We start from the raw sequence: 25,703 nt of genomic DNA, 5'->3' as shown, positions 1-25,703 counted from the left end.
CAAATTATATAAAGTTTAAGGATAAAAATGGATCAAGGCCACTACATCAAGAAAATGGAAAATACTGATTTTAAAAAAAATTATAACAATTTTCTCCAACAAGGACAGTGGTACTACCATAATTGGATCTAACATCACAGTCCCAAATGTGTTTATATAAAGGATGAAGAAATGGAACTTAAAAGAAAATAGGGAAAGCAACCTGACTAGACCAATACATATAGAAGCCATTTGTGTCAGAAGAAACACAATTATAAAGGTACTAAATGACCAACATACAAGGTATGTGAAAAAGGAGAAGGTACCAAAGATATGGAAAAATCCTAGGACCTAATTAATACCCCTCCAACTAAAAGAATGTTATTAACTACTAACCTATATGCTTATTTGCTCATCAATATATAGATGACTTTCTGAAAATTATCTAAAAGGTACTCACAGGGAATAAGTAGGCTTTCATAAATGATACTCAATAACGAACCACATATTTACCATTGCATAACCAACTAAGACATAGAGAACAGAGATTCCACTATATTTATTACTTGTTAATTGTGGAAGGGAAAGCATTTGATTTGATAGAACAATTGACCAACAGGCTATTTCACTACACAGTATCTTCCATCCATACTTCAAAATGATTCAAGATTCCTTGAAGGATAGAAAAATAGAAATATCTGTGCTCAATGACCCTCCAATCAAAAGTCAACAAAGCATAAAACACGGAAATAGGTGCTTGTCAAAGATGTTTCCCACAGTGAAGGAGGAGATCCAAGTTGAAATGGAATTCATTTTGCATGGTAACGTTACTTGTCTGTCAGTGACAATTTACTGATTATATCAAGCTCCAGAACATAAAGTAGCCTCCTGAAAGATTGAGTGTAATAACTCAAAAGAGTCTGGCTCAACCATTCACACAGAAAGGATGAAATGGATGAAAAATGTCAATTGCCAAGAACGTGCATTTGCATGGACAACTTATATAGCTTTTTTGGGAGACGTGTGTGTGTATGTGTGTAGAGATATAGATATATAGATGGGTAGATAGACGGATGGATGGATGGACAGATAGATAGATCTGGGACATGCAGTACAGAAACAAGTTGGGCCAAGAGTTGAAAAATAAGGAATAGAGAGTGGATTGCCTTTGGAAACTGCCAAGCTCTATAACTGGCCCCAAGCTTCTATGGCCCAGTTTTTTTAATAGAAACATTCTATCAGCATTGCTAAGTAACAACATGACATGTAAAACAACAGTCTCAAAAGAATTAAAGATGAATATCATATGAACAGCAATGAAAGGTTGTATAGTTGTTATGAGTTGACCACATCATATAACCAATGAGGAACTCTGATGAAGAACAGAAATAAAAGATGCCATCAATGAAACATATGAAAAGAAAAGGGCTGGTCACATGACAAGTGATAACATGTGGACAGCCAGAGAGCTCCACTAGCACTCTCACATCAGGTGAAAAAGAGGAAAGCCTCCACCATGCTATTATGAAATTATGAAAGGCCATGGAAAAGAATGAGCAGGCAGAGAATTGTGATCTGTAACAACGTAGGGAACTTCTGAATCAATGAGATCACAGATCTTGTATCCACAAAAACATATTCAGGATTTATGTGAACACAACTAAAACCACTCTTTACAGAAGAGGAAGATTTAAACAACTGAAGAGACATGAATTTTTCATGGTTGGACATACCAATATAGTAAAACTATATTTCTACCTCAAATTACTTTACAGATTTAATGCCACACCAAACTACCAAGGGATTTCTTTATAAAGCTAGTTCAAACAACATAATTCACCTGAAGGAATAAAAGGTCAAGAACTTCAAAGGATTTTTTAAAATAGGAATAAAGGGAACATTATATTGCTAGACCTCAAACAAGACCATAAAGCAATAATTACCTAAACTATTTGGTACTTGTATAAAAGCTTTTTAGGAGAGGATCTGGGAAGATGGAGGAGTAGGTCTGAGAATTTGAAGCTCTCAAGATTTTCCTCCACAAAATAGATAAAATAGCACCTCTGGGCGAACATAGAGCCATAAAAACAAATAGGAGTAGGGGAAGAACAACAGGCAAGCCTGGGGCTAGCTGGTTTTGGAGGCTGCTTCAGCCCCAGTCACAGGAACTTTAACCCCAGGGACAGTGAGGAGAGTTGGACGTCTGACCTAGGGATGATAGGGAACCTCTGCTGAGAAGAAACACCAGACCCAGCCGTGCTGCCAGCTGGGCCAAGAAGGAATCGGCACTGGCCTGTGAGTGCAGAAGCTGTGAGGTGGCTGTGGGCACTTACAGGAGGCTGGAGGTCTTGGTTTGCATTCAAGGTCAGAAAGGAGAACTGAAAAGGATCAGAGGCCAGAGGCACCATCCCCCAAACCCCAGGACTAGAGGTGATTATAAAACCTAAATTATTATCACAAAGGAAAAAAAATGCACAGGCAAAGGAGAAAGAATTCAACCATAGAAGAGCTACTATGGGAATAGAGAAGACTGGGGTTTGTCTTCAGAGGAGGATACTGAAGCAAAGCAATCCTCTTTACCCCAAAGAGTAATGTCAAATGGTCACCTGGCCAAAAAGAATGCATTGAAGAACTTTAAAAATATTTTAAAAATCAAATGAGAGAGATTGAGAAAAACTAAAAAGAAAATAATAATAGTACAAGAAAAACAAGAAGATTATGAAAAGAAAGTCAACCAATTACAAAAGGAAATACAGAATCTTAAGGAAGAAAATAACTTCTTGAAAATCTGAAGTGGGCAAGGGGAAGCCTGTGAAGTCATAAGAGATAAAGAAATAAAAAAACAAAATATAAAGAATGAAAAAAATAGAAGACAATGTGAAACATCTCATAAGAAAAACAATGAATCTAGAGAACTGATCAAGAAGAGAAAACATAAGAATAACTGGCTGAAAGCCATGATAAAAAAAAAAAGAATCTTGACACAATAATACAAGAAATAATTAAAGGAAATTGTCCTGAAGCATTAGAACAAGGGGGGAAAGTAGAAACAGAAAAAAAAAACCCACCAATCACCACCTTAAAGAGATCCCATGAGAAAAACTCACAGGAATATTTGAGTCAAATTCCAAAACCTCCAGTTCAAGGACAAAATACTACAAGCAACAAGAAAAAAACAACTTACATATGGCGGTACCACAATTAGAATCACACAAGACCTAGCAGTGGTGACACCAAAAGATTGAAGGTCTTGGAATACTACATATTTAAGAGCAAAAGAACTGGGATTCCAGCCAAAAATATCATACCCAGCAAAGCTAAGCATAATTCTGAATGAAAAAAAAAATGGATATTTAATGAATTGTCAGACATTCAGGACTTTGTTGGAAAAAAAAAAAAAACCCTAAACTCAATAGAAGATTTGACATACAAGAGCCAAGAGATATGTAAGGTACACACCAATGACCAATTACATGGGACTCAATAAGGACAGAATGTTTACCTTTTATGTATATAAAATGTAAAACCTATGTCTAAGATTGTTATGAGTAATTAGGTAGTTTATAAGAAAGATTGGGGTAGACCTGAGTATTGACTTCAAAAAGTAATAACCAGGGGCAGCTAGGTGGCACAGTGGACAGAGCACTGGTCCTGAAGTCAGGAGCACCTGAGTTCAAATCGGGCCTCAGACCAAACACTTGACACTTATTAGCTGTGTGACCCTGGGCAAGTCACTGAATCCCAATTGCCTAAAAAAAAAAATGAAAAAAAAAAGAAAAAAAAAAAAAAGTAAAAATTGTTCAAGAATAGCTAAAAGAATAATTATCTTATACAAACAAGGTGCAAGAGGAAGAACCAATACAAAGGAATTAGATGGGGGAGGGGGTTGTTAGTTCTGGAAACCTATTTTCATCAGGAATGGATTCAAGAGGGAAAAATACATATACATCTAGAAGAGTATAAAAGTCTTCTAAATTGAGAAAGAAATGAAACTCTAAGGAGATAGGGAAGGGGAAAAGGATAAAGGAGGGATCTTTAGAGGGAAGAATGAAGGAATAGATCAAAAGGGGGATATAGAAAGGTGTTTAGATTTAGGGGAATTGGAGGATGGGGAGGGAACTTTAGGCGGGAGAAGGAAGAAATAGGTCAAAGGGGTGTACAAAAGGATGTTTAGATTTAGGAGAATGGAAGGATAAGGAAGGGATTGCTGGGGGGGTGGTAAGTTAAGTAATAGGCAGGCAAGGTAGCAGGTAGAAAGAGTTAGGAGAAACAAGAGATACACAAAAACATAAAAACAAAGATTAGGAGTAGAATCTCTTAGGGAAAGTATATGTTTATAGATGTATGCATGCATGTATGTATGTATATGTTTACGTGTATGTATATATTGATATCTATATATATAAATATATCCATGCTTAATTGTAGCCTTGGGGTGTGGGGGAAAAGGGGAGAATGGGGGAAAAACAAAGTAAAAAGTAGACAACAAAAAACAAAAGAAAACCTAGGAGGAAGCAAAGAAAAGATGGACAGCTTTCAACATAACTTGTAATATTTAATATATAAGCTTTCTTGAAATGAAAAGTTATTGCCTTATATTCTGAATCCTCTCCTATGTTCTGCTATGTACATCACATGTTTTTTTCTTTTCTTTTTATATTTAAGTTTATAATATGTTTCTTTGTCTTTTCTTATTATGTATTTAAGTTTTAGTATGTCTAAAATAAAAAAAAATCTAAAAAGAAAAAAGTTTTTTAATGAATTGCATTATATAAGCAAGACCTAGAAGCAATTAAATATTGTGGCATAGTTGTTGATAAATTTTACAGTGTCAATTCTTGAGGTAATACCTTTCAATTCAAAAAATCTTCTGGGCCAACTAAAAAGCGGAGACAGAGCAGCCTTACAGTTAAGAAAGGCTGGACTGAAGTCTCTCCTCGGATTTATACCACCTGCTTATAGGCTTAGGCAGGAAATTTAACCTCTGAGTGCCAGAATCAACTCTCTAAAATTATACATTTCCAAGCAGATGTTGCTCTGCCTTGGTAAAGGAAATATCCTTATTTGGAGTTTCCCTACAGGAATGAAATCACAGGTCTACTCCAAAATAAAAAATGAAAACACCTCAAACTGGAAAGTAATATGACGGACAGTAGGTTCAGAACAATTTCTTATACCACACACTACAGTGCCAAGAGGACACACTGTTTAAATTATAAGATTACATCATTTAAAAAACTGAAGTATAAAGGCAGTACTTAATAATTTATTTTATTATTTATTTAGTAAATGATTATTTAATTAAATTATGCATAAGAATTACCTTAAAAATAAAAGATAATTTCAATTACATAAAATTGAAAAGCTTTTACATGGACAAAATAAAGATAGAATAAGATGCATTTAATTAGGAAAAATCCTGGCAAGAAATGTCTCTGATAAAAGCCATTCCCAAATAGATAAGTATTCAAAGGATATAGAAAAGCAGACCACAAAAGAAGAAATTAAAGCTATCAACAATCAATCAGTCAGTAAGCATTTAAGTGTTTACTACATTCCAGGTACTGTGTACAGCAAAAACAGCCCCTGGCCTCAAGGAGCTTACATTCTAGCCAGGAGACAACATATAAATAATTAGGATACATATAGGGTAGTAGAAAAGTAAAACCAGAGGGGAAGGCTCTAGAAGCTGAGGGGAAAGGAGGAGAAAGGAGCAAAAAAAGCCTACTCTAAAAGGTTGGATTTTAGCTGTCTTGAAGGAAGCCAGATACCCTTAAGATGCAGAGAATTCTAGGCAAAAAGGAATAGCCAATAACACAAAGGCACTCAACAGTCTGAGTAGGTGGAGCTACTCAGCTCCAACTAAAAAAAAGAAGAGGTCGAGCTGTGAAAGCCCTTAAATGACCAAAAAAAAAACAAAAAAAAAACAAAACCCACTTTATATTTGATCATTTGATCCTTAAGAAGAAAACAGAGGTAACTGAGTAGGGGCAATGATTTGGTGAGACCTTTATGTGGGGAAAATCACTTTGACAGCTGTGTGCCAGGTAGATTAAAGTAGGTAAACACTAGAATCGGGAAGACAAATTAGAAGGCCTTTCTAATTGTTCAAATCTGAGGTGATGGACACTCGAACTAGAGTGGTGGCTGTCTTGAGTAAAAAACCCAGTAGCGTGTACAAAGAATGTTGTGAAAGTAGAGAGATAAAAATTTGGCAACTAGTTAGATATGTGGGGTGAGTTTGAATGAGGATATAAGCATATCACTGAGGTTGTGAAGGGAGAATGGTGGTAGCCTAAACAACAATAAAAGAAGTTAGAATAGGAGAAAATATTGAGGGGAGGAGAAGGTAATCAGTTGTCTTTTAGAAATGTTGAGTTTTAGGGGCAGCTGGATGGCACGGTGGATAAAGCTCCAGCTTTGGAGTCAGGAGGACTTGAGTTCAAATCCGACCTCAGATACTTGATACTTAACCAGCTGGGTGACCCTGGGTAAGTCACTTAACCCCGACTGTCTCACCAAAAAGCTAAAAAAAAAAAAGAAAAAAGAAATGTTGAGTTTGAGATGGCTATAGGACTTCCAATTCAAGATGTCCAATAGGCATTTGGTGATTAGAGACGATATCTCAAGAGATAAGTTAGGGCCAGATATACAGATCTAGGAATCTTCTGCATAGATTTGATAACTGAACCCATGGGAGCTGATAAGATTACCAAGTGAGAAAACATAGAGAGAAAAGAGTAGAAATACTAATACAGAGTCTTGAGGGGACAACTCAACTAATGGCCTTGACAAGGATGAAAATCTGAGAAATGAAACTAAGAAGGGTTGATCATAAAGTCACAAACACCCAAAGAAGAGAGAGAATATCCAAAAGGAGATGATCAACAGTGTCAAATACTGCAGAGGTCAAGAAGCCTAAAGACTAAAAGAAAAGTCACTAGATTTGGCAATTAAGAGATCACTGGAAAGGGAATATATGACCTAGACATAAAAAGTTTTATCATAAACAAAACAGAGGAGCAAGAAAAGAAAAACCTTTCACAACCATTAGAAGGGAAAAATCAAAAAGGGAATAGATGGGTTTATAGAAGATAAAATGGACAATTCTGATTTCATAAAATTAAAAAGGTTACACAAACAAAACTAATGGACTTAAAATTGGAAGGGAAACAGTTAACTGGGGGGTAAATCTCTGCAACAAGTTTCTGTGAGGGATTGTCTGATGTTGGCTACGTGCCACGTGGGGGTTGTGGCAAGATGGGGCAGGGACAAGATATTAGGAAGTAACCGGAGCTCACGCTCCCAAGGCAGGGGGCTGTGCCATGTGGAGTTGTGGTGAACTGGGGTAGGAACAGGATACGGGGAAGTAGCCAGAGCATGTGCTCCTGAGGCAGGGGGCTGTGCCAAGTGGGAGTGGGACGGCAGAGAACGAGCTCCCTTTGTCTAGTCCTCTCCCTAGGTGCAGCGCTAACCCCATACGTCTCCTTCTGGTATCCAGGCCTAGCTTCCTTTGTCACGCCTCTCCCTTTGTGCAGCGCTAACCCCAGATGCCTCCTTCCAGTATCTAGGCCTAGCTTCCTTTGTCATGTCCTCTCCCTTGGTGCAGCGCTAACTCCTTCCAGTATCTGATCCTACAATCAATCACTAGTAGGCGGGCTGAGGAGGAGGGGCTAGGAAGATATATAAGGGGCAGTAGGGATCGGAGTTCACTCTCTTGCTCCTGCTCTTGCTTTCCTGCTTGGCCTCGCTGTGATGGTCTCTGAATAAAGTTCGAGTGCTTGCACCTCCCGATCGGCTCGTCTCTATGTTTATCCAGGTGGGCTCCGAGGACTGGTGAGTATGACCCTGGCAGCATGCTCCTGTTAGAAGGAGAGTGCATGGCCCGACCAGCACAAGTTTCTCTGATAAAATTCTCATATTCAGGATATGTAAGAGACTGATTTGAGTTTATAAGAACAAGACTTATTCTCCACTAGATAAATGGTCAAAGTATATCATCAAGCAGTTCTCAAAGGAAGAAATCCAAGCTATGAACAAGCATATGAAAAATACTCTAAATCATTAATAATTACGATAATATATCATACTCATCAGATAGGCAAACACGAGGAAAAAAAGGAAAATAACAAACAACACTTTGCATGGAAACAAGTACACTAATACATTGTTGACAGAGACACTCTGGCTAGACGGATTCCAGACATTCAATAAAGCAAATCAGAATTATGTGAAAAAATATCTAAAGGGTGCATCTACATACTTTGACACAGAGATACCATTACTAGGCCTACCCCTCCAAAGAGATCAAAAAATGAGAAAAGGACCCATATGTACAAAAATATTTATAGCAACTTAAAATTTAGGGGATTCCCATCAATTGGGGGATGGCTGCACAAATTATAGGATATAAAAGTAACAAAACATTGTTTTGCTATAAGAAATGATTATCAATCAACAACTATTTATTATGCACTTACCATGTGTCAGACCTTACACTAAACAATGAAAGAAACTCAAAGCTCTGACTCAAAATGGCTTACATTCTAATGGGGTAGACACTAAGGTCATATAAAAGTACATGCAGTAATTTCACATGTAAAATTGATGTCAAATTGTTTACCTTCTCAAGGAGGAAAGAGTGGCATGAGGGAGGGAAAGAATTTGGAACTAAATTTTTTTTTTAAATGATTGTTAAAAAAAATTTACATGTAGTTGGGAAATATTTAACAAAATAAATAAAAATATATTAAAAATAAAAAGTATATGTAACATAAAGAGAAAATTAATATAATTGTTTTTATATATGTATACATATGCATATTATATATATTATAATATATATATATACACACAGACAAACATGCATAGAAATTAAATACATGTTGCTTGAGAGAAGAGTACAAGCAGCTGAAGGTCAAAGGAAGAGGGAAATCAGGAAAGGCTTCATGCAAAAGATGGTGCCCCTCAGTTGCATCTCAAATGAAAAGAGGAACTCTATGGAAAACAATTCTGATCCAATAATACCACTACCAGGCATATACCCCAAGTAGTACAAAGACAGAGGAGAAAGGTTCCATATTTACAAAAATATTTATAGCAACACTTTTCAGAGAAATAAAGAACTAGAAACCAAGTGATGTCTGGGGAATGGCTGACAAAATTTTTCTATGTGATATAATAGCATATTATTGTGCCAAAAAATGATAAAAAAATAAAAATTCCAAGAAACTTTGAGATGGCTTGTATGAACTGAGGTAGAGTGAAGTAAGGGGCAGCCACAATAGAACCATAATAATAAAAAGGAAAATGGTACTAAAAACCTTCAGAACTCTTATCAGTACATTATTCAATCAAAATTTCAAAACGTAATGGTGAAGCATGCTTCTTACCTTCTGGCAGAGAAGTAGTTAAGTAGATATACGGAATTAAGTATAAGTTTTTAGACAGAGCTAATGTGTTAAGTTTTTTGTTTGACTATACAATACTTCTTACAAGGTAGTGTTCTATTGTGAGGCAAGGAAGGGTCACTGGAAAGTGACAGTGGCTTAAAAAAACAAAACATTAAAACATATATCTCTCCAGTGATGCTATGAGGCACAATATTCCTAAAATTTAGGTTGCAGGTCACTCAAAGGGCTAGGAAGAAGCACACAGAGACATAGGTAGTGGCATATTATTAATGAAAAGTTGTACAGGAAAAGTAGTTTAAAGGGTTTTATCAGAGAGGTGTATGATCAGGAAAGGAGGCAAGAATAGGACAGGGAGAACAGTTAGTCATCAGGCGCCAGTGGTATTAAAGGCAATACAAAAATTCATCATCAGCCAGATGGCACAGTGACTAGAGCACTGGGCCTGGAGTCAGGAAGACCTGAATTCAAATATGGCTTCAGACATTTATTACCTATTTGACCCTGTTATTTAACCTCTGTTTGCCTCAGTTTCCTCAACTGTAAAACTCAGATAATAACAACTACTTCAAAAGGTTGTTATGACAATTAAATGAGATAATACTTGTAAAAAGTACTTATTAGTACAGTGCCTAGCACATAGTAGGTGTTATATCACTGTTTATTCCATTCTCTTTCAAGTGATCTAGAAGGTCTACCACAAAGTAGATAGATCCTCTGTGAAAGACTTTTTTTAGGCCATATTGCTACCTATATGTCTACCAGTTAGATGGAAACACAGGAATACCTCATTCAACATCATTCACTGTCTCTGTAATTAATTATTTTTAAAAAAAAATAAGTAGCAATTAGTTCCAAAGAAACACTGTTGCAGTTTGACTCTTGATATTACAATGGAGTTATCTGACATTGGTGATAATGAATTGACAATAGTATTAGAAAATGTCACTAGGTAGGCACTATTATCCAAGGTTTCTCCATACAGTATCATCAATATTCCCGTAAATATGCGAACTCTAGATGAACATAAAGATACTGGAGTCCAGGTATTCCCATGCTATCTACACAATTTCAAGAGAATGGGAAATCCCTGAGTACACTAAGCTTATGTCCCATGGTAAACATGGGACAGTATGAATGGGCCAGGATCTATACCACTAGAAGATTCACATTAAGAACATCATAGATACACCAGAATATTGGAGTAAGGCCAGACCCATTGTTCAGATGTTTTGGAAAGTTTGGGCTCTTCTTTAGATACTCAAAAGTATATTAGCAAGATAATTAACAACACACTTTTTTCTATATCTAGAAATCTAGAAATCAAGCTGACATTGTGGATCTACTTTCATTTCAATAACAACTAGGCTCAAAAAAAAAAGATACTGGAATCCAAAAAAAAAGAAACTCAAATAGCTTTAATAAGACAAAAATGAAAAAATCAAGCTTCTGAAAAATTATCAAGTTTAAAAGATGTTTAAAAACATATATACTTTTCCATTTCAGTTAACCATAAATTCAATGCCTATAATCTAAAAGAACTATTTCCTTGAGCCCCAGAACTAAGAAATACGATTTCACAAAACTAGAGTTACTATCAGAAAAATATATTATAGTAATACTTGTTAAGGAGAAAAAGAATACTGCACAGTACTTGTAGTTAATGATATAATATATTTCCAATTGAAGAATATAGTGAACATGTTTTTCCATCTCATTCAGGCATTAAGAGAGATCAAAAAGTTTTCCCTGGCTACATTAATCAATCAAATAATACTTCCTCTTGTCACAGACTCCAAAATATATTTTTCTACCATGAATAAATGAATTCTATTTTAAGTGAATAGTGATTACTGAAGATTTTTTTTTAAGCTCTTTCATTTCCTATGATGATCTGGCATTTGAAGACAGATAAAGAAAAGGCTGCTATCAAGGGGAATGGGCTGCCATAGACAGAGGGAACAAAAAAGTAATAAAGAATAGTTGGTAGGATGGATAGTATGGAAGAAAGAATAATGAAATAATAAGAAACCAGATTTTAAAAAGCAGTTAACTTCTACTTGAAGGAATGAAAGCATGATCACAAAGGATTCCTGTACCCCAGGAAGTTGCAACTTATGCTTAACCCAAGATGAAAGTAGTACTATTTTCATTCTGTACTAACAATCTCCAAATTCTACTAATTTGTTCACTCCTCTCAGACTGCAAAAAAGAATCAAGATTTAAGAACACATGCAGATTGTCACAACTGACAAGATTACCTAATTTAGAAAAGGATGTTTCAAGGAATGAAAGAAGGACAACCACACCCTAAAGTGGTGCTTGACCTAAAGGTTGCTATTTCTTACCAGAGGCCAGGAAAGAGGTTAGGGCTGGATAAGTAGATCTGAGAATCATTGGCATAGAGATGATAATTAAATCCATGAGAACCTATGCAGTAAGATTAATTTTCCTTAAGCATAAATCTAACCATGTGACTCCCCTACTGAATCAACTTCAGTGGTTTCCTATAACCTCTAGGATAACATATATTCCTCTGTTTAGCTTTTAAAACACTACACTATCTTTCCAGCCTCATTGGACATTACTCTCCCTCCCATCCTCTGCAATCCAGTCAGGCTGGCCTTCTCTCTATTCCTCATTCATCAAACTCCATCTCTCTCTCAACATGTCTGTACTGATTGTCCCACATATCTAGCATGCATTCCCTCTTTATTTCTGATTCAGAGAGTCCAACTCTTCCGTTAAGATGCAGCTCAGGACCCACCTTCTGCATGAAGCCTCACCTGATCCCCCTCAGATACTAGTGCCCACCCTCCCAAACTACCTTGTTCTTAGTCTACATGCTGGCTTTATATGTATGCTGTATAGGTTTTATGTGTACTTGTTGTCTCCCCAGTATAAGTTCCATGCTAGCAGAAATCATCTCATTCCCTTTGCACCTGTATCCAGAGAATTTAGCACAGTGTCTGACACATACTAGGTGCTCAATAAATACTTGTTGACTGATTGACACAGAAATTTGTTAACAGCAATGCAAAGTGCAAGACAAGATGGTTAAGACCTGTATTACCTAGGTCGTGAAGTGTTACAATTTATGAGAAACTAACCAGGAATTTCATAATTAAACATTTTACACACTTTACTTTCAGAAATAAGATATAGAATCTCAGCATCTGAAAGGTTATTTACTGCAACCTCCCAAACTATACAAAAAGGTCCTTTATGATAACCTAGACAAAACTGTCAACCAGATTCTGCCTGAATATTTCACCACTTCATAAGGCAGTCATTAGAATGTTAGACAGTCCTAGTTATTAAAAATACCTTCCTTTTATTGAGCCATTATTCCAGGCAATACTGATCTCTCAAAGTATATATAACAAATATACTTCTTCCATATAACTTCAAATATCTGAAGATCAAAATGTTATAGGAGCTAGAGGTGGAAGAAATGTTAGATGCTCAAACTATCCAGCTGCCTCCCACATTTTAATAAGGAACCTGGGGATTAGCCAGATTAATTGACTGGCTCAAGGTCACAGAAAGAATAGGTAGAACATCAAGGCCAGCTCTCTAACCAGTATACCACATAAATCAGCATTAAGATAAATAAAAATTAAAACAACTCTGAGATTTCACTTCATACCTAAACTGACAAGGATGACAAACAATGAAAATGTATCTTGAAGGGCTATGGAAAGAATAAAGACGGGCTCCCCAGTGAACTGTTGCTGAGTTATGAATTGAGTTAACCATCTAGAAAATGATTCAGAATTTTATCTGAAGTCACCAAATTAGTTTTGACCCAGTGATACCATTGGGCATACACAAACTGAAGGTAGAGAAAAGGTCCCATGTATTAAAAAACAAAACAAAAAAAACCTCAAGGCAGGATTTTTTGTGGTAGGAAGAAACAGAAATGAAATGAGTGTCCATAAAATGGGAAGTGGTTGAAGGAATTGTGATATATAAATGTAATGAAATATTGAGCTGTAAGAAACAACAAATAATTCAGAGAAACCTGACAAGTATTTTATGAAGCAATGCAAAGTGAAATACGAGGAAACAAGAACAATTTACATCTGAAGTAGAAAATAAGGTTGTCAAATATGGCCGATGTGTTTGTTTCTTTTGCTTACCTATTCTCTGCTGCTAGAAGAGTTTTATTGGAAAAAGACAATGAGTTTGTTTTTTTTTAAAGCATCAATAAAACAATATATAATTGAGTTTCTACACCTGAGTTCTAAGCTTTAAAATGATCTTTATTTGATTTATTTTGTTTTTAATTATGCTTGTTACCCAGGTCACTTTACTGACCCTACCATAACCTCAACCTACTGTCTGCTCTCTCTCTACCCTCTTCCTGGCAAACTTTAGAAAAAGTAGTCTCTCTTCACTGCCTCTGCTTCTTCATCAACTGTACTTAACCCTCTGCAATTTGCTTTCCATTTCTACCACTCTACTGAAACTACGCTTTCCAAGGTCTACAATGATTTCTCAATTGCAAAATCCAATGGTCATTTTTCACCTCCACATCAGCTATCTGCCCTTCTACAGATTTATCAAAAAACCCTCCCCCTCTTCAATCAACTTGCCTCACTTGGCTTCCCTAACACTTCTCTCTTCTAGTTCTCCTCCTACTATTCTGACTGCTTCTTTTCAGAAGACATGTTATGGTCACTGCCTAGAACATCTGTATCCCACAAAGGTTCTGCCTGCCTCAATTTCTCTCCTGAAGTACTGCTGCTACAATTATTTGATATTATTCTGGAAATTAGAATTACATCAACAAGGCAAAAAAAAAAAAGTTAATGGAATAAGCATAAGCAAAGAGGAAACAAAATTAGTGCTGCCTGTAGGCAAGAAGATGTTTGATCTTTGTTCTCTAGGAGGACCATGACTTCAGGGAAGTGATGTCAAGATATGCAAGTGAATAGGATTTAAGTGAGGGAGGGCTATGCAAAGTTACCAGCCTCACCTTCTCCTCCAGAAGAACTGCAAAGATTCAGCTAAAAGTAAATTAAAATAATGACTTCAGTAAATAACAAGATAGGAAAGAAACCCACAAAAATCATCCACCTTTCTACATAGTACCAATGAAATCTAGCAGGAAGAGACAGAAAAAGAAATACTATACTATTCAAAATAACTATAAAAAAAATCTGGGTGTCCAGCTACCAAAACATACACAGGAGTTATAATAACTACAAAACATTCTTTACAAAATTTAAAACAGATTAAAATAAGTGCAGTGATATTAATAGCTCATGGTTGGAAAATGTTAATATGATAAAAATGACAATACTACCTAAATTAATCTATAGATTCCACGCCATACCAAATTGCTAAAAATTTACTTCATAGAACTAAATAGCAAAATTCATCTAGAAGAACAAAAGCTCAAAAAGAAAAACATATATTTTTAAAGAACAAAAAAGACTGGCCTTTAGGATCCTCCTACAAACTGGTTCCAGTCTACCCATCTTACCTTATTCCAGCCTTACTCCCCCTCACCTTCACAAAGTTCCAGTTTACTGCAGCTACCAGCTGGTCTCCAACCTTTTCTCAGTGCTCGGAATGTGCTCCCTCATCATCTCCACAAGCTGAAAAGATTGGAAAGGCAGGAAGAGGCCAGGTCGTGAAGGGTTTTTTAAAATCAATAGAAGTTTTGTATTGATTCCTGGAGGTAAAAAGGATCCACTGGAATTTACTGAATGGGGGCAATGGGGGGGCTCAAACTTGATTAGACCTGTACTTTAAAAAGATCAATTTGACAGCTGGTGGGCTAGAGCAGTGAGATACTGATGCCAGGAGACCAATCAGCAGGCAATTGCAATAGTCCAGGCAAGAAGTAACAAGGGTCTATATCAGGATGGTGGCAGTTATCAGAAGAGAAAAGGCAACATATATTAGAAGTGTTGCAAACAGGACTTGGCAACTGATTAGATGTGGGGGGAGCTAATGGGGGGAGATCAGAGAGGATGAGTTGAAGATGGCAATCTGGGCAACTAGGGGAAAGCAAAAGTAACAAACATTTATTAAGCACCTACTATGTGGCAGGCCCTGTGTGCTAAGTTCTTTAGAAATATTATCTCCTTTAATATGTGTAAATGGTGGTGCCTGAAATAGAGAAGTTAGGAAAAAGGAAAGATGGGGGTTGAGAAGAATAATTAGTTCAGTTTAGAACAGAGAAGTAACTTTCCAATTGTCTCCCTGACTGTAATTTATTCTCTACAAGAATGACAAATTAATGTTCCTGAAACATTATTTTTCATCATATCATAAACAAAGCATATCTAAAATCCCCAATATTATGTATCTCAAAAAGTATGAGAGATAGGATTGATATGTGTACGTATATAGATACTTTATAAAGATAAATTTGTATTGAATGACAAATCCTCCCCAACCCAAAGTGCAACAATTGAATCTATACAGGACATCAGGGGAAGAAAGATAGGAAAAGTAATGAATAAAAAAGTGAGCAAGGCAGGGATAACCACAAGATCAAGAATCTTTATCTAGAAGGGCATACAAATGTAATTATCTAATAATTACATTATGCTTCAATTACAATAACTAATTGATCTGGTCCAGTAAGCAATCAGTAAAACAAGTATTTTTAAGCACCTACGGCCCTGGCATTGTGGATATAAATACAAAAACAAAATAGTCCTGCCCTCAAAGTACTTTTATTCTACTGTGAAAAGCAACATATAATAGATGAACATAATTTCAGAAGGAAAGATACAAATAAATAGGTGGAAGTTATTAGAATCTGAAAAGGCTTCTCATAGGAGGTAGCACTTGAGCTGAGTCTTGAATATTGTAAAAAGACAGCAGTAAGGAAGGGGACACTTCAAGCATAAGGGACAGCCTGTGCAAAAGCACGGAGGTGAGAGACAGAAGTTCCTATAGGTGAAGGGCAAATGGGCCAATTTGGCTGAAAAATTAGAGTGCGTGAAGGGGAGTAACATAAAAATCAGTCTAAAAAGACAGGCAGGAACTGAATTGTGAAGAACTTTAAAAGCCAAACAGTAGTTCCTTTTTTATCCTAGAAACAACACAGCCACTGAAACTTCCTGGCTAGGGAAGTGACATTATCAGACCTGTACTTCAGGAATAACAATTTAGCAGTTATATGGAACATATCTTGGAGAAAGGAGACACAGGATGCTAGGAAACCATTTAGATGGTTACTGAAACAGTCCAGGCAAGAGGTGGTGGAGGCTTGAACTATGGTGATGACTATAGAGTGGAGAGAAGGGCACACACACCTGAGACATTGTAGGTATTTGACATCACATCAACTCAGAGGCTATGGGAGGAGTCCGGGGTGGGGGGGGGGGAGTGAAGAGTTAAAAATGACCCTGAGATTAACCTGAGTTACCTGGAAAGAAAATAAGTATAGAACAATATAAGAACTAAAAGAAGCTGTTGGATTTGGGAATTTACAGATTATTGGTAACCTTGGAAAACAGTTTCCTTTAAATGGTACAGTCACAAGCCAGACTACAAGGGGTTAAGAGTCAGTTGGGTTTAAGAAAATAGAGGCAAGGTGTATATCAGGAAGCTTTTTGTAGGAATTTAGCACAACATTAAGTGGCAGTCGGTTACAGATAGGCAGTAGTGAACAGGTGATTGGGCCCTACTGGATTTTTGTTCATGTATACTAGCTAATTTGGTACATTTTTTGGCCAAAAACTTCAGGATGAACTTTATTAAAGTCAGGCACATTCAGCTTATGGTAGATGTCCAAGTTCTAAGGGAAAGAGCCAAGAAAAGGTGAAAGAGAAAAGGAAGGTACTGAAATCAGTAGTGGATAGACAGAGGAAGAAAACTTAAGGAAGCTACCCTCTACAGGATGCAGAAAAAGGAGATGAATACAAGAGACCACAGAGCCCAGGAATAAACTTTACAGATGAAGAGACTGAAGTTCAAAGGAATTAAATTTTTTTGTCCAATGTCTATGTGTTAGAAGAACAGCCCTGGGTTACACATCCAGAGCTGGAATGTAACAGAGCCAAGATGAAACCCAGATTTCAAGTCCAATGCTCTTTCACTATACCAGGATAGATATTCTAGGCTCAGAACACAAGAATGGCAGAATGTTTTAGAAGGAAACTCAGCATGAGTTGTTATGCTGTACTGCCTACTTAAAATTAGTCAACCTATATAAAATGTGTAACCCTGGATTTCCTATAATATACTATACTTTTTTGGTATAAAAGTCTGAGCATATAATGAATCAGGCAAGAACTAAGGAAAATGGCCACAGGACAATCTAATGAGAACTCCCTTTACATTCCTGGGTACTGGAAGTGGTAACTTCCAACTTATCAGTAGTTGACCAGACAACTCTTCATTGCTCACCAGCTGTGTCCCTTGGATTCATCTGTACCATATTCATCCTCTCCCTTTCTCCTTCCCCTCCCCCCAAAAAAATTCAGGAATCAGGAGACTCATCATCTCATCATTGAGACTGCACCAGTTTTGATACCCACACTTCATCAGTACCCTCAGTTGTCTCTGCTCCTCTTATTGAAGGGCTAGAGGGCAGAGCAAAAAACTCTTCCCAAAGCCTGCATTTAAAGAAGGGCTCAGAAGCCCAGCCAACTCTTCATTTCCCAATAGCTAAACTCCTTTGATTACACTCCATCATCATCATCATTCCCTCCCACTTCCCAATCTTTTCAGCTTCTTTTTGTGTTGTCTTCCCCCATCTGATTGTAAGCTCCTTGAGTGCAGGGACCTTCTTCCTTTTTTTTCTTATTTGAACTCCTAGTACCTAGCACAGTGCCTGGCACATAGTAGATACTTGATAAATATATATTGTATTGTATTAAATTGTACATAGGTGACTACAGAAAGTCTCTTGTGCTTGGAGGGATCCTTGGCACTTTTATTACTTATCACACCACTGCTAAAGAAAGCAACTCAATCAATTAATCTACAAACAACTGAGCAACTGAGGCTCTCCCTACTATAAAAGCTCACACAATATGCTCACCTTTTCCCTGACCTAGGCTGACCAACTCGATTCCCTCAGCAACTACAAATCCTACATTTCTTTCAAGTCCCAGCTCAAACCACATTTCCTACATGCACTCTTCCCTAATTACTGCAGTCCATCCAAACAAGCTTTTTTTTTCTGAATTCCTAAAGAATTTTTGGTCTCTATAAATCTATCATTTCATTATAACAAGGACTAAAAGTTGGCAGTAGAAAAGTGAGAAATTCAGAAAGCTTATGAACAAGTAAAATGTGTTCCAAAAGCTCATTTTTAAGTCAATTATTTGGAACTTAAAAATGCCTTTTTCTCTCTCAAAAAACCCATATCTAATCTAATATTTTGTTGACGGTACCCTCCAGATACCACTGCTTGTCTCTCTAGTTAACAAGAAAATACAGAATCCATCAAAAGTACATATTCATCACCATTATTTTGGATTCTAAATCATTCCCTACAGTTGGAGGAAAAAAAGTCAGTTGGATACTCTTTCAACACAACATTAATACATAAACATGCTCAATTAAAGAGCCAAGATTTTCTTTGACCTTGGCCAATGCTCTTCTCCCTACCACATAAATACAAATATATATGTATACTTTTTTGGGGAGGTTTTTGTTTTTCAAAAAATGGGTTCCAACATAAAAAAAGTTAGCCAGTGCTCAATATACATATGAACGGAAAGCTCTGAATAAATGAGTTTTAATTACATTTCTTGTTCTAAGAAAAATAAAATTAAATTATATGCTTTGATTAAAACCACCAATACATGAAAATTCACCTTGATTTCACAGGTCTTGAATTTCACAGCAGGGGTCAAGGTTTATTCAACAATTTTCCATGCCTATAATTAATACATAATACTTATCAAAGGTACAAAGAACAAAATTTTCTAATTAGCATCCACTATAACTCCACTTACCCAATCAGTGTGATTAATAATCTTTTTTTAAAACTAGCATTTTATATAGTACATGAGAGTTTGCAAAGCAACTTAAATACCTTCTTATGTGAATCTTGCAATAGCCCTATGAAGTAGGTACCACAGATATTATTATTCCATTTTACACATTAGGAAACAAGCTGGGAGACATTTAAATGCCATGCCCACAATCACCCAGTTCCTAAATCCTGGATCCAGAATTTGGAAGCAGAGCTTCCAGACTCCAAAGTCAGGCTCACCACTGAGCCACAGCTTACTCAGGGCCAACATACTAACCAGTTAATGTCAATCACTGATCAGATAACCAATGATGTTATAGATAATGGCAGATGACCGGATTGAGGCCTTTTAACCCATTCAAATCACGTTGCTTCTACTTGGCTAAGAGATTTTGTGGTCAGATTTACTCTTTCATTTCCCTAACTCACAGGAGACTTTTCATATCTCTATGTGGTATGAATCCTAAAGAAAACAGCTAAGAGGGACAGCTACGTGGAGCAGTGATAGAGCACCAGCTCTGGAGTCAGGAGGACCTGAGTTCAAATCCGGCCTCAGATACATGATACTCACTAGCTGTGTGACCCTGGGCAAGTCAGTTAACCCTGATTGCCTCACCCCCCCCCCCCAAAAAAAAGGGTTACTCAAGGTAGTAAGCCTGATGGAGATTTGAACCTAGATCTAGGTGACCAAATGGAAGTGGCTTAACCCTCGTGGTCTCAGTCTCCTCATTCTTAAACAAGGTGGTTTATATTAGAGGATCTTAAAGGTCCCTTCTAGTTCTAAATCTTATGCTTTCTATGACCACCTATCCAAAATAAAAGCTAACTGAAAGAAATTAGTCTCTCTCTATCCCTGGATACTAAGTGATGTCAAATAAGTACAGTGGTAGTAAACAAGCAAAGGATGGTCTCTTTGAATGTTTCCAACCCCAAAGCAAGTATTCATAAAACTTAAGGTGTCAAAAAGCATAACTAATTTTGCTCCTAGTTTGTTTCAATGTGTCTATGCATTACAGCAGTCTATAAATACATGTACAGACATAGTAAAGTGAATTTTACACAATTAAGAATACTGTAAAAATTGATTTAGAGAATTATGTTGCATAATTCTCTATCTATTCAGGTCGGTCTTTTTTTTTCCAATTTGCTGCCATCAAAAAATCCCTTCACTTTGGATATTTTAACAAATATTCAGCTTCTAATAATGAATGTATTTTCAATATATACTTCAATGAACTATTTAAAAATTTACTTCTATATTCACACTGTGACTGAATAGCTTATGAAAACACTAAAAAAAAAAAAAGCCATAAAAATTTTTCAAGAATTTAGTAGATTTTTCACACTGGATTTTAGTGACTGCAATCCTAAGTTCACAAATATAATTTAAGTAAGCAAACTCTGGATCCATGTCACATAGAAGAGCATAGGCACTGCCACTGACTAAACCCAAATTCAACAGTCACAGGATCACAGATTTACAGCTAGAAAGAAACTAAGAAATCATCTAGAAACCCTAGTATAAACCCTTCATTTTAGAGATGAGGAAACTGAGGCACAGAAAGGTTAAGTGACTTCAGATCCACTCTTTTCCCCACTCTACCAAGTCCCAAAACACTGGGTGTGCAATTATTCCATCATAACCTCTGTGAAGGGCTGTAGGTAGCCAGCAAGCCGCATCTTTGCCCTAGGAACTACTGCGCAGCAAGTGATGGAAATAAGCTATATGGTAAAAACCCCAAATTAAAAAACCTAAGGTTTTACAGCACTGGTTCTGCAATAAAAACTTGAGAAAACTGAAGTCTATCAGCAAGGGAAACAGTGATGGCAGATGTCACCTCGGTTCTATGGCTATGAGGCCAAGAACGACAAACATTTCAAACATGAAACGATGGAAAACATCTTAATCTTGGTAGAGGGTATCTCAAAGATCCATCCTTAGGTGAGGCCAAACAATCAACAGGCAACTAAGACCTATGCACAAGACCTGGCAGCACTGCTCACAGCACCATTCAACTTGCCACTGAAGACTGTCCTCCCCCTCCCCCCATCACAACCAACAGCATCAGGCCCTGGAATCCGAAAACCACTGCAAGATATCAAAGGACAACCCTGCACCATCCAGTCCCCAGAAACAAACGTGGAACTCCCCAAGAAAGGAAGCCACGCGACCCCTGACAAGACTCGATCATGTTCTTTGAACTGAAGTGCCCCCGGGATGCCTGGCACAGCGCTTGGCTGGCGGCCTGAAACCACCTGGCAAAAGCTGCAATTGGAGGGGTTTTGGGGGAGGGGGAGGGGGCACGCAGGGCGGCGGTGACAGCTGGCAGCTGCTCCCAGAGGCAGGACTTCTGACCTCTGACCTCTGACCCACCCAGGTCAGCAGGGCCATCCATCCCGTGGCTGCGCCTGGAAACACCCCGAAGCTGCTTTACCTTCCTCAGTCTCAGCTCCCGCCGCGGGGTCAGCCCGACCCCCGCCGCCTATCCCCCGAGAAATGAGAGGAGCGAGAGGGCGCTGGGACTGAGAGATGCGCGGGCAGGGCCGGAGGGCTCCGACTCCTGCCCCGCCGAGGTCCTCGAGCGCCTGCCGGGCTGGAAGCGGCTGTACCCGTGGCTGCCGCTGCCGCCGCCGCAGTAAATCAGCTGACAGCGGTCCCAACTGCCTCACAGCGACTGTCGCAAAAAAAGGGGTAAAAAAATCCCCACAGCTTCCCCACGCCCAGAGACACAGTCCGGGTCTGATCGACGGCTGCGGGACCCAGCCGGGTTGCCATAGAAATGGAGCGGAAGAGGACTTCCTTCCTCCCCTTAACTCCCGCCCCCTCCTCTTTCGGGTGTCTCTCTAGCTCCAGCGCCCCCGCCCTCCTTCGACTCTCTCAAGCGGCGAAACTCTGGGCAGAGGAGGCCGCTGCTGCCATCTTTGTTATGGGAAGTGACTTCTAGGTCCTTAACTGGACTCCCGAAGACAGTGAAAGTGGAAGGGGCGGGCCTGGGGCTGAATGAGAGGCGGGCCCTTGGGCGGGGCTTCCGCTGTATGGGAGGGTGAGCGTCGGGGCGGGGACGTCGCGGTTTCCCTGGAGCTCTTTTACCCTGAAGCGATTCGGCGTGTTTTGGACTCACGTTCCTCGGGGCCCAAGAAATGGAAGCGTTCTTGTTCTCTGATAAATGTACCCCTCCCCACCCAGTGTCATCAAGCTCTGATCTGTCAATCAACGAGCATTAATCAACTTAGAGCTTAATGCTGTGCTGAGTGCTGAGGATAGTAAGAAAAACAGAAACTCAGTCCTTGCCCTCCAGGAGCTCGCTGACGAATTGGGGAAACAATATGCAAACAAATAGACCTAAGTATTAGATGGAAGGTAATCTGAGAGGGAAGGCACTAACAGCTGGGAAGGGCTGGAAAAGGTAGAGGTTACACCGAGAGTCTTGAAGAAAGCCTGCAACATAGGAGACGGGCTGTCAGGGCTTCAAACATGGTAAACAGCCAGGGCAAAGGCAAGATGTCAGAAGAGGGTAATGGAAGAGAATCATAGATCTGGAGCTGGAAGGGACTTCAGAGGTCATCTAATGCAACCCTTTCATTTTTACAAATGAAACTGAGCCCCATCGTCAAGAATTCTGAACTTCTGACTATAACCTCGTGCCATTTTATCTCTACCTAAGGATAGGCCTATTTTTTTTTTCTGAGGCAATTGGGGTTAAGTGACTTGCCCAGAGTCACACAGCTAGTAAGTGTTATGTGTCTGAATCTGGATTTGAACTCAGGTCCTCCTGACTCTTGGGCCTGTGCTGTATTCACTGTGCCACCTACCTGCTCCAGACCTATTCTTAAACTTAGGAGGAGACCTCCTTACCCTTCACTTCTCAGTGCTCTCATAGGTTCAGGCTTCACTTTCCTCTCTTACTAATCTTGTATCAGTAGTTTAACTATTAGAACCATGCATTGTCCTCTCCTCACATTTCTCACCCTTTTGTGCAGCTTATGGTTTGCCAACCCCCAAACCCGATATCCCCTTCTTATTCGCTTGCTGCGGAACTTTGGTAGAAGAAGTCTGACTTGTCTAATTGACTGGCATGCCCCACAGAGACTGTTAGAACCTCTTCTCAACCTGTCCCACTACCTCTCACCCCTACCCTACCCTCTTAGCAAATCACATTTTATACCTTACTGAGAAAACAGCGGGCATTCACTTTGAGCTCCCTTTTCTCCTTTATTCTTGACATCATCTCCCATTCTCTTCTGATTGAGAGATATCCAATGTCCAAAAAGCCCACCCCTCTACTTGTACCCTAAATCCCATCCCCTCCAGCAGATTTCCTCCTAGATCGTCCTCTCTTCCCAGTTTTCAATCTCTCCCTCTCTGCTTCCCTACTGTACCTACAAATAGTCAGTGTCTCCCTAATCCTTCTTAAAAAATCCTCATTTGCAGTCAAGTAAAAAACTACTTGGAGGCTATAAAATAAACCCATATAAATCATCAGCATTTCTATATATTACCAATAAAGCCCAACAGCAAGAGATACAAAGAGAAATCCCATTTAAAGTTACTGTAGACATTATAAAATATTTAGGAGTCTACCTACCAAAACAAACCCAGGAACTATATGAACACAATTACAAAATACTTTTCACACAAATAAAGTCAGATCTAAATAATTGGAAAAACATCAGTTATTCATGGGTAGGCCCAGCTAATATAATAAAAATGACAATTCTACCTAAGCCAATTTACTTATCAGTGCCATACCAATCAAACTACTAAAAAATTATTTTATAGAGCTAGGAAAAATAATAAGATTCATTTGGAATAACAAAAGGTCCAAAACATCAAGGGAACTAATGAGAAGAAATACAGGGGAAGGTGGCCTAGCCATTCCAGATCTTAAATTGTATTATAAAGCAGCAATCATCAAAACTACTTGGTACTGGCTAAGAAATAGCGTAGTGAATCAGTGAAATAGGTTAGGTGTGCAAGACACAGTATCAATGACTATAATAATCTACTATTTGATAAACCCAAAGACCTCAGCTTCTGGGATAAGAACTCACTATTTGACAAAAACTGCTGGGAAAATTGGAAAAGAGTATGGCAGAAACTAGGCATAGACCAAAATCTCACACCATATACCAAGATAAAGTCAAAATGGGTTCATGATTTAGATTTAAGGCTGATACTATGAGCAAACTGGAAGAGCAAGGAATAGTTTACCTATCGATTTATGGAGAACAGACGAATTCATGACCAAACAGGAGATACAGAACATTACGAAACGCAAAATGGATAATTTTGATTACATTACATTGAAAAGTTTTTGTACAAACAAAGCCAATGCAACCAAGTTAGAAGGAAAGTAGAAAATTGGGAAAGATTTTTTACAACCAGTCTCTCCGATAAGGGCCTCATTTCTAAAATATATAATTAAGTCGAATTTATAAGAATACAAGTCATTCTCCAATTGATAAATGGTCAAAGGATATGAACAGGCAGTTCTCAGATGAAGAAATTAAAGCCATCTATAGTCACATGAAAAAAATGCTCTGAATCACTATTAATTAGAGAAATGCAAATCAAAACAACTCTGAGATACCACGTCACACCTATCAGACTGGCCACATGATAAAACAGGAAAATGATAACTGTTGGAGAAGATGTGGGAAAATTGAACACTAATGCATTGTTGGTGGAGTTGTGAAATGATCCAACCATTTTGGAGAGCAATTTGGAACTATGCCCAAAGGGCTATAAAAATGTGCATGCCCTTTGACCCAGTAATAGAGAGATCATACAAAAGGGAAAAGGACCCACCTGTACAAAAATATTTATGGCAGCTCTTTTTGTGGTGGCAAAGAATTGGAAATTGAGAGGATGTCCATCAATTGGGGAATGGCTGAGTAAGTTGTGGTATATGAATGTGATGGAATACTATTGTGCTATAAGAAATGATGAACAGGCTGACTTCAGAAAAACCTGGAAAAACTTGCATGAACTGATGCTGAGTGAAGAGAGAAGAACCAGGAGAACGTTGTACACAGTAACAGCCACGTTGTGGGACAACTAACATTGATAGACTTAACGCTTCTCAGCAATGCAAGGATCTAAGACATCTCCAAAGGTCTCATGATGGAAAAAACTATCCACATCCAAAGAAAGAACTATGGAGTTTGAATGCAGATCGAAGCATACTATTTTTTTCCTTTTGTTTCGTTTTGTCTTTCTTGTGGTTCCTCCTTTTGGTTCTAATTCTTCCTTACAACATCACTAATGTGAAAATATGTTTAATAGGAATGTACATCTATAGCCTATATAAGATTGTGCACTGTCTTGGGAAGGAAGGTGGAGAAAAATTTAAAACTCA

The 25,703-nt window shown here is 38.1% G+C and overlaps 1 protein-coding gene across 4 annotated transcripts in view; it reads right to left on the bottom strand.

The window, feature by feature from the left end:
• WDR7 (WD repeat domain 7) overlaps positions 1-21,878 on the bottom strand; it is a 458,806-nt gene extending 436,928 nt beyond the window's left edge. The window contains exons 1-2 of one of the 4 annotated variants that reach the window (XM_027868954.1): positions 21,780-21,876; positions 14,881-14,995 (exon numbers count right to left, since the gene is read on the bottom strand). The gene's annotated coding sequence lies outside the window, so the exon portion shown is untranslated. Of the gene's footprint in view, positions 1-14,880; positions 14,996-19,183; positions 19,246-21,779 lie in introns of those variants that run through there. The other 3 variants (XM_027868953.1, XM_027868951.1, XM_027868955.1) reach the window with 3 other exon arrangements.
• Between the last annotated feature and the right edge of the window lie 3,825 nt (positions 21,879-25,703).

This window comes from Vombatus ursinus, unplaced genomic scaffold, assembly GCF_900497805.2.
Source record: "Vombatus ursinus unplaced genomic scaffold, bare-nosed wombat genome assembly UNPS02014791.1, whole genome shotgun sequence".
Classification (NCBI taxonomy): Eukaryota; Metazoa; Chordata; class Mammalia; order Diprotodontia; family Vombatidae; genus Vombatus; species Vombatus ursinus.
The sequence above is the reverse complement of the archived record's forward strand: the minus strand, read 5'-3'. Positions and strand labels throughout refer to the sequence as shown.